Genomic DNA, 11,310 nt, shown 5'->3' with positions numbered 1-11,310 from the left:
AGAGATCATACTACATTGTGGTTAAGAGTAGTTTTCCCTTTTCCCCACTGTAGTGCGATCTCGGAGTGAGAATAATAATGTAGAGGGGTGTGGGGGGCATAGCCCCCCACATGGGGGGTGCAGAGGGCTTGTCCCCCTGCATAAACATTAATTTACTATTTTTTTTTTTTTTTTATTTTAACACACTTTAGTGAAAGTGTTTTTTCAGTGAAAAGCGCTTTCGCTAAAGTGTGTTCGGTGATAATGGATTTGGACTTTTGATCTTTCGATCAAAAGTCCTAGATCCATGTAGTTTGGCTGTAGAAATCATGAGAATTATGGATGTCATGATTTGTAGAATCCTAAGAAATTCCCTTGATGAGCTGAGGAGAAAAACTCAGAATAGATCAAGATATTGATCTACTTTTCTCCTGTGGAAGAAAAGCTCCTTAAACTGAGGTATACAGGAGACATCACAGGAAAACAATCATGGGGAAGAAGTCAACAAAGACTTTTGAATGTTCTCCTGAAACCCCAGTTTGTGAAGTTGTTTTCTGTCCCAAGTGAGAGATTCCTGACACTGAAAAACAGACTCTGCAAAGATAAGCAAGTCTTCTAAATAAGGAAAATGTGAATACCTTGCAGTCTGCAGTGAGCCTTCACTCAAGCTAGACACTTTGTGAATACCCTTGGAACTGTGGATGACCCAGCTGATAATGCAGTGAACTGAAACTGTGATCCAGGCACAGAAAAGCTCAAGAAACATTTAAAATCTGATGATATAGGAATGTAATGATTCTTCTTAATGTAATGATAAACAGTTTAAATATAGGATGACTAAAAACTTGTATGGGAATAAAGAGGTAGGAAGTTGTGAAGGAATAACTTTTAACGTTGGAACTTCCACAAAATGGTTTTGAAAGGAATGATCTAAGACTGGTATCCATGAAGCATAAGATTCCCTCTTTGGTACCAGAAACATTCTTGAATAAAACCTACTCCTACCTGAGAAGGAAAGGACATCGTCTATCCCCCCCATGAGTTAGCAGATTCGGAATGACAGGAGGGAAAGGAGAAGTTTAATCTGGCAGATGTGGAGGAATCTTCTGGAAAGGAGCAAGGGATTTCCACTGTCATCTGTACCCATGATGAATCACTCTTACCACCCATTTGTCTGAGACTATCTGTTCCTAAAGAAGGAAATGGAGAGTCAGTGTATGAGAGTGGATTAGAAACTTGCCAGAGTGGGAAAGGTGGGGGTCATTCTGCAAATAATCATTCAGACTTGTTAGAATGTCCTTGTTTCTTGGGGCTCAACCTTTCTTTTTGTAACCCCCCCCCCCCCCCAGCCATTACTTCTTTACCTGCAGCTTGCTGTCTCTGCATATTTTGCTTTTTATAGAAGGGTGCAGAGTTAGCTGTGAAGTTCTTGGCAAATTTGGAGAAGGAAGGCTGAAATATCTGAAAAACACCCTTAATCAACTTTCCTAATTCATTACACTTTTTAAGGACCTCTTCAGCAGATTCGCCAAACAAACTCTGTATCTAAGGGAGGATTCAAAATTTCAGCTTTTACATCCTCAGGAAAGTTTTGTGCATGCAAGTAATCAACCTTCTCATAACAGTTCCAGTAATAGTAGTTCTGGAAGAGGCATCAGATGAATGATCAGCACACGTCAGAGTGTACAGTCACCTCAGAAGCAATATGATTACACAGCGATGATTTATTCAAGGGAAAAGAAGCTATAATGTGCTCATTCTCAAAAGAAGCAGGCATAAAATTAACACGTGGGCATGACAATTAAGAATTCTAAAAACAGATGTTGCAGAAGAATACACTATTTCCCAAATCTTTTAAAGGTTTTCACATCCTTGTTGAGGGTGGGGGGAGTAGTATTTAACAGTTGTTCAGCAGCAGCAGGATTTACCAAGATAATCATTGCAGAGTCTAATATGGGGTTGCTAAATAAAAACTTACAAGACTGAGGGACTTTTGGCTTTTTGAAGGCAGCAGGTTGGCTATCAGGCAAACAGGCTTTAATAAACATATCATCCAAAGTTGGAAGAACTGGCGTAGTTTCAGGAAATTCCGCCTCTAATAAATCATAATATTTCTTTAATAAAAGTGGAAGATCATTATATTTCCACTGAAAGAAATGATTCATTCTGGATATGATTTCAGAAAAAAATAAAATCCTTCCAAGGGGCTCTTAAAAGAAAATTTCCTTAGAATCAAAATCAGAAACCTGAGAAGAAAAAACTGAAATTGTTGCCTCAAAATCATTTTCTTGCTCAATGTCCTTGACATCCTCAGAAAGTGAAAAATATTTTTTTCTTTTACCAGTAACACCTGAACTAGTAGGGTAAAGTACCTGAACTAAACCCTGAACTAAGTCCAGTAATCACCCCTGTTCAAACTAACTGAGACAGGTGAAGATGAATGTCTAACTTTTTGCTTCTTTTTGTCAGGAATTACTTAAAAGAGCAGGCCTACTTTTGAAAGGCAAAACCTCCTTATAGATAAGCATCTCAATCTGACCAAGCAGAGAGGCATTCTCTGTTCCTTCATCAAAGATTGACAAAAGCAGTTTGGCCTTACCTACCAAGAGGACTTCAACAGCCACAGAGGATGTAAACAACCTTCAATCTAGCCAAGGAAAAAGATGAATAATTTAAGGAATCAGAAATGGGTGCAGCAGAGTCACCCATCTGTGGCTGAGGTAATTCAGTAGCCCGTAAAGGGAGAAAAGCTGCTTAGATTTTTTTTTTCATTTGGGGCTGAAAAAAGGAAGAACCAAGGAAACAGTAGGTCATTCCATGGTGAAGCTATAAAAGATGCCCGAATCTCAAGGAAGCCTGTCACTGGTAGGGGGCGAAACAGATAACTACTAAAAAACGTCAATGTTTCCATAAAAAAAAAAAAAAAAAAAAAAAAAAACACACACAATAAAAGCATTTTAAAAGGAAAAACAAGTTTTAATTTAAACAACTTTTTTCCTAAAAAAGTAAAAAATAATGTTCATAGCAAAAAGTAACTAAAAGTTACGTAGCAGTCTATTAACACCTTTTCTTAGCTGTAAAATATAAATTTAACAAAAAAAATAATTTTCTGTCAAAAAATAAGATGTGGTAATTTTTTTTTCCTTGAAGGGAACTTATCTGCTCAGCAATGGAGAAGCGTTAGACAATTGCTGATCAATGAAAGGTCACAAGAGGAGCACGCTTCAGCAGCAGGAAATCTTTGTAAGGCATGGAGCTCAAACTTTTATTTTTCTTTAGCTCTGCTCAAGCTGGTATAGGCAAATGAAAGGTGCCCTTAGGCTTTGGAAGCTGGCCAGCTGCTAAATCCTTAGCAGGATATAATACGTATGGAAAAGGATACTGAAGCCATGATCAAATGCTAAACATAGATTCATACTGTTAATGGTACCCTTAAGCACTTTGCTATTTTTTAAGGTGGTTTTAAGGTGGGTAGAATAAGATCTCTTATATGCATTAAGTAATTTATTTCTCTTGTTATATAGTTGATTTATATGGGTATGCCATCATAGAGGCTCATTTCTAAATTTCTTATTTTCTTTTGTGCACAGGGGGACTACTTTATCAATGCAACTATTTAATTCAGAGTAGAAGTCAGAGGCAGGAGTAATAGCTTTAGCAACAGAGTCTATTGAAGGATGATTACAGCAGAACTTATTTAGGTCATGAAGTACAAGTCATACTTGAAAAAGCTTGGTTTTCAGAAGTCCCTGAATGCAGAGGTATTTAAAAAGGATGTAGCTCCAGTTTTAAAGGAGGTCACAGATTTGTGTTCTAATTTAATGAGGAAAGATGGTGCATATGGAGATGTACAAGAAATGGTCATATTTGTGAGGACAAGATTGAGGTTATTTGGACCTCTAGTAGTATGATTAACTATTTATAAAGAGGAGTTAGCATTTATAACATCAAGGAAACTGAGTATGTTGACTTTTGGTGGTATAAATTAGCCAGTTTATTGTCAGATAATTGAAGTCCCGGAGCGGAAAAGTTTTTTGATTAATGGGGATTTTAGCTACGGCATTAAGATGACTATCGTGCCTGGCTCTGTGGCACACAGGAATGCATCCCTGACTGTGAACTACTTGACTAGGATTCAGTTAAAGGCCTCAAAATGTAACATGGGAGATGACTGCAGGGAGATTGATTACTTGCCTCTCTGGGGGGTAGAGAGAGATAGGTACAGGTGCTCGGTGAGCCCCATAAGGTGGTGCAGTTTCTTAAGTGGAGACCAGGAAAACCATTACCTGTGCTCAAGAAAGGGAGTAGGCTGCTTGCGGGTAATGCCCCTTGCATAAGTGAGATGTGGGCAGCCCAGTGCATGCTTCTTTCCCTTGTGAACTAAACATACACAGTGAGTACCTCATTCCACCCCTAATGTCTGCCTAAATGGTGGCCTCTCTTCATTGATGGGGAGGAAGTGGCTGATGAGCAGCAGGCTGTGGGAGCAAAACTCCACAAAAAATAGCTATTGTGGTCAAGGGACATAGTGTTCTATAGTTATCTATGAAATGGTATTCAATTCTTGTTTAGGGGTGATTTTGGATATCTGAGAGTTAAAATGTAAGGTACAGAAGAATCAGTCATGAAGTGATGATATACCTATCCTTGACAAATACTGATGCTCTCCTGTAATTCTGAATAGATCTGACACTAACCCCAAGAATAAAGGGAGCACTTTCATTTCTTTGAATTCATGTCTCTGTGGCTATACATATATGAAGTGTTCAACATGCAGGAGGGCCTCAAGTTCATGCATACGTTTGCTATATTTCCTGGCACTGAGCAGAACTATCCTAACACATTCTAAAGATTAGACTGTACTAGGCTGGAATGTCCACCAGATGGACTCTGACTAAAATAAGTACTATAAGGACAGTAAAAGGTTTAACCAAAATGCAAAAAAAAACATGGTAAGAGAGACTCAGATCATCCTTGGCAAAGCAGAAAGGCTACTCAGCCATGTCATCCCAAACGGATACCTACTGTATCACCGTAAAAATAGCATCAGCTATACAGTCAATCACTTAAGCCAATTATCTTGTCTTAGAATTTTGGCATCATTCTGGGTAATGGCAGAATACCACTCAAAACCAGTCTTTCCTGCCTTGAACAGAACCATATCAACATCAATCACAGCCTTTTGTCTATCCCTTTGGATAGAGTGCTTAAGGTCATTCACCCCCACATGTACCAGTGACAGATCATAATTACATTTACAGTCAATGTTGTAGAGTGATAGCTCCTAGTCCTGGTCGCTATATCATACCATCAAAGACAAAACTGACTTCACTTTATATAAGCAATTAAGAAACCAAGTTAAGAAAAAAATCTCCATCGATACTTTCAAACCTGCCAAGAAAAGCACCTCCTCAACCCACAAAACTTCTGGCAAAATATTAACTACCTCCTTAACCCTGGAAAAAAAACCATCCCTGCCCCCCTCCACTTTCAATACCTCTGAGCCCTTAGCCTCACAGTTCAACTTGTACTTTATTAACACTATCATCTCCCTCTTAGTAAACAAATCCTACCATTCACAGTCCCCTCCCCTACCACTGAGAACACAATTGCCTTCTTCTTTAAAACCATTCAAACTACTTACATAAAAAAGACTCCTAAGTAAACTAAAACCCAACAAATTCCTAAAAGTAGCTACTCCTTCCATAGCCTATGCGATATCCATCCTAATCAATCACTCTTTCTCTGAACAGTATGCACCTCATCTCTGGCAAATTTCTCACATCATTCCCCTTCACAAGGGTGACCCCTGTAGAGATATCTCAAACTGTCAACTAATAGCCATCCTCTTTCCCATATCAAAAAGCCTAGAAAAATATATACACCAACAGCTCCTGAATCACCTCCCCTCTAACAAACTACTATCCAGCTCACAGCACAGCTTCAGAAATAAACATAGTACAAACTCAGCACTAATAACCTTAACTGATACTATCCATCACCTCAAAAATGAAGGACACCTCGCCTCAGCAATTTTCTTGGATATGTCAAAAGCCTTTGACACCATATCCCACCAACTGCAAATGTGCATCATACAATCTCAATTTGTCATTCCTAACATGGTTTCACAGCTATCTAACAAACTATCAGCATGGGAGAACAAACTCTCCCCACTACTACCAGTATCCACTGGTGTACCCCAAGAATCCATACTTGGACCCCTCCTCTTTGTCATACTTACCAACAACCTAATTTCTGCCACCAAACTTGCCACTATTATCCAATATGCCAATGATTCCACTCTTATCTGCTTAGCCCCCCCAAGAACTTAAACACAAAATGCAAAAATCTTTCCAGGACACTGAAAATTACCTCTTCATCCATCAACTCATCCGAAACCCAAACAAGACTGAGTTAATGATTTTCTCAAACAAATCACCCAAGCTCAGCTCAATACCTCTATTTTCTCCTCTAATGGAACAAAATTGAACCCACTAATCAGACCAAGCTCCTAGGAGTAACAAGAGATGACAAACTAAAATTTGATAAACATATCTCCCTAGCAATCAAAAAGGCGCATACCAAACTTGGCGCTCTCTATAGGGCCAAACCATACCTTACTCAGCAAGCTAGACTAGCCAAGCTAGATCTCACTGTCTATCCTCCTCTACTGCTCAAATATTTTCACCACCCTACGTAAGACTGACCTTAATAATCTCGAGTCCTGCTATATAATAAAATGCTAAGTTTGCAGTCAATCATCCCCATAATACTCATCAATGCTTCACTCTTCAGCAACTCAGCTGGCTAGAACTTCCCAACCTGTTAACACTAAACCAACTTCCTTTGCCCGCAAAATCATACACAACCCCAGTATGTGCCGTACGCTTTCAAGCCTGATCCAACCCAACTTTAACTGCAGATCCCTTAGGTCTTCCAACAGACTAATGCTAAAAGTTACCCACTCTCAAAACTATCATGGTGACTCGCCTCTGTTCCAAGAAAATAGCTAAGGGCTAGAAAGCTGTTCCTCAGCATATCCAAAACAATCCCATTTCTTCATTTAAAAAAGCCTAAAAGACTATCTCAATAGCACCTGGCTCTGCTCCTGTATTTCATCTGGCTAATTTCTTTCTCCTGTTCTTCACAACTCGCTTCTAGTGCACCTCTTGTCTGCACCTTTAAGCAGCTAGTGGTTATATCCCATGTTTTTGATCAGATTTTATTTCGGATACATTTTTTGATTATTCCAGCTATCAATATGTCTGTATTATGTTATACTACGTTTTCACAACTATTTGTTCCTTCAGTAAATTTATTTGCATTGTTGTTGTTAATATTTGTGTCATGACTATTTTGTTTTTATAGCTAAACTGTTTCTGTACTGGAGCTTTTCTCCCTGGGTCTCCACTGAAAATGGGCTACTTGCTCAGTCGGACATTACCTGGTTAACAAATGTAAATAAATAGGCCACTGAGTTCCCATAGGAAAGAACAACAGATTATGTAAGATGCAGCTAAACAGAATATGTCACAGAAAGATGTTTTGGAACTTTCTGTAGAATGTTTTCATGAAATGGAGAACAAAGAATATGCCCTTAGTTTAGAAGAAAAAGATCTAAGGGAAGAGTTGCTTGATCTAACAGAGTTGTATAGATGTATTAAGATCAATGAAAGAAATAGATTCAGAAAGTCAATAAGATCCAAAATGTTATAAGTCTGATAAAACAAATGAACACAGTAATCAAAACTACTCACAGAAATTAATTTGATATAACAGAAGTAAATGAGATATATTACTGTGCAGCTAAATTAATAACAGATAAAGTCTTACCACAAAAATAGAGGTTAATGAGGGAAAGAAAAGGAAGAATTCAAATGCCAATATGGAAGTATTGACTAGATAAAGCTATAAAGCAATTAAGACAAGAAATATCACTGTTCGAAGAGTATAGAAGAACAAACAGATCAACAAAAATACTGCAAGATAGAAGTAATAAAAGCAATGTGCAGTACCAAAACAGACCAGGATCTATCGTGCACTATCACAAATAATAACCTAAAAATATCAGCACAGGCAGAAAAAGGCAGACGATATGTAGATAAATATAAAGGAAAAGTACAAAATATACATTTTGGAGAAATATCTATGAAGATCCTCTGTAATAAAAAGATGCTGAATGAATAGAAGTAGTAAAAGAAAGAATAAGAAATTCAAATGTACAGGATATGAAATGGGATGAAGTAAAGGCCAGAGAGATGGAAACAAAGTTAAGAACAACTCCTACTTAGAATACCACAGGCCCAGATGCAGTACCTAACTTCTGGCTAAAAGTATTAATATGTTTACATGAAGATTTAGCCAAGAGTAAAAACTATTTATATGCACACATGAACCTGCAGGCTATAGACCAATAACTTGTCTTCTGACGACATATAAACTATACACTGGAATTGATGCTGACCGAGTTTAGTCATTTAGAAAACTCAATCATGGCAATAGAACAAAAGGGTAACAAAAGAAAGTCATATGGAAGAAAGAATCATTTGTTGTTAAATAAAGTTATAATGGAGAACTGTAAAAAGGATAAGAATCTAAGTATGTCATGGACAGACTACAAACAAGAATGTGACAGTATCCCACATTCATGGATAAAAGAGTGCTCAAAAATGGATAAGATACACCCCTACACTGATCGATTACACTACTGTGACAGTGAAACAGTGGCAAACCACTTTGCAGTTAAGCCATGATAAAGGGCACATTATTATTCCAGGGATAAACATTCAAAGGGGGATATTTCAGAAAGAATCTCTGTCACTGCTGCCCTTTTGTCTTGCCATTAATCCATTAAGATGTTTACTTAAGAGACTGCTGTTTTCTAGGAGCCAAATTGTAGCCATGACCCAAAGTGTAAAGAATTCTCATCTTCTTTTTTTTTTTTTAAACACCTTTATTGAACTAGCGCTTGTGACAGTAAAATTTACATTTATACAAAAGTAATCAAACTGTATAAAATTAACATTAACAAACATTATACTTCACATATATTGCTATATATCATATAATCTAAGCAACATTACGTAAATTATTCAATTCCTGCCTTTTTAAACAAGAAACATCTTTATCAAACCATCATTTATGATACAAGGGATCATGCATTTATATAAATGAAAACAAACCACACTGACACAATCCTAGTTGCAAGCATTTTACATCACAAACCATACTGACACACTCACAGCTGCAAACATTCTACATCACTTACAATCTACCCAACCATTTTCAGTCAAACATTACATAGCTCATTTAAGTCCTGCCTTCTTTTAAACCTCATTCCTCCCCTGTATGTATTGTTTCCACAATTCCTATTTTTTTCCTATTTACTTTGCTCCTATCCTATTCTAAAGATTTCAGTTCCATTCCTTTTATCTATGTTGCTATATTCACTACTTTAAATATAGTTGGTTTAGATTTTGATTTCCATTTTCTAGTAAGGATGACTCATCCTCTATTTGTGGATGATTTAAAACTCATAGTTCATCTGATGAGGAACTGAAAGCACAACTGCAAGTAGTCAAAACTTTTTCAGATGATATACGAATGTCATTTGGTTTTGAAAAATGTGCAAAAGCAACCTTTAAAGGAAAGCTGCAGCACCAAGAAAACATCAGCCTGGGCAGGAATATATTATAACAGAACTTGAGCAAGATAGAGCGTATAAATACTTGGGAACTGATGAAGGATCAACAATAAAATGTGAACAAATTTGAATAAAACTTGCTAAGGAATATTTTGGAAGACTAAAATTAATAATGAAAACAGCACTGACATCTAGGATCAAAGTCCAAGCTGTAAGCCAATTTGCTGTTCTTGTCCTAACTTACAGTTTTAGAGTGACTGTCTGGCCCCAAAAGGTGTTGGATCAGTTGGACAGGAAAATAAGAAGGATGCTTCATGCTTATCAAATGATATATAAAAATTAATGTATACGAAAATGATATATTCCCCATTCCGAAGGAGATCAGGGCTTCCTTGAAACTGATTACATGTATAGGTCTGCAATTGTAGGACTGCATACATATCTGCTGACCTCAAAAGATCCAAACATAGTGAAAGTTTTAAAACATGAGGAGAGGAAGTCTAAGATGATTTCCCTGTTTAGTTTAGCAGAAGTACATCAGTGTTAAGCAGGAATGGAAATCAAACCAGAAATAGAAAAAGATCAGGCAGCAAGTGAATGTGCCTAAAAAACAAAAGAAAGAATATAAAGTGAAGGATCAGATGAGAAGTCAAGGAATGTAGAAAATGCATAAATATAGTTGCAAGTACAGAAAACTCTTGGAATAACCTCATGTTGATCATGGTCAAACATAGGAATGGTTAAGGACAGGTGAATTTAAACCAAAAAACAAAAGGTTAATACTGGCAGCCCAAGACAGTGGACTATGTACATGTTAGTTACTTTACAAAGTCCATAGAACATGTGGGAGAAACACACAAATGCAGGTTTTGTTGAATATAATTGCAAACAGTCGCACATCTTGTTGCTGGTTGTGATATACTTGAGGATTGTGCAAACGTTATAATAATGAAGTAGTTGAAAAACATTGAAAACAAACCACAGAGCATTATAGAAAATGATGAAGTTTATTTCACATGGGATCATCCATTACCAACAGTTCAAAAAATAGATGCAAGAAAAACAAATATAGAAGTCCGTGAAAATAAGACAAAATTAGCACTGATCACTGAAATTGCTAAACTACAGTGTCTTACATACAGCGACACAAAGTCTTAAAATACCAGGATTTGCAGGCTGAAATGAGGGCAGTGTGGAAGAGGGATATCCAGGCAGTTCCATAGTAGTATGAACAATAGGTCTTATAAAAAATAAGTCACAATCTTACTTAGATATGTTACCAATACATGTAACTCCGTATGAATTACTGGGCACATTGCAGGTGCTGCCAAGAACACTTCTGCCTAACATCAAAGATTGAAAGAATATTAATTTCATGAACTTTACTCATACTTTGACTAGGTAATGGGGTCCATTCCTATTGTGGCATTAGAAACCCAAAAGATTTGGAGAAATTAAAAAATAAATAAATAAATAAATATGACTCCATTGCAGATCAGCGTTACCAAATTAGGCCTCATTGTACACCTAGAAGTAGCTAGTGATGCCCACAGGAATACTGTGCTTTTTTTTTTTTTTTTGCATATTTCAACACCTGATGACACTTAAGAAAACAAACTCACCTTCCAGAGAAGTCAAGCAAGACTATCCAGGTGTCAAGGTAGGTATATTGTACTGCTGTCATACCA

The sequence above is a fragment of the Protopterus annectens genome, chromosome 8.part0 (assembly GCF_019279795.1).
Source record: "Protopterus annectens isolate FY-2018-M chromosome 8.part0, PAN1.0, whole genome shotgun sequence".
Classification (NCBI taxonomy): Eukaryota; Metazoa; Chordata; order Ceratodontiformes; family Protopteridae; genus Protopterus; species Protopterus annectens.
Note: the sequence above shows the minus strand (reverse complement) of the source record.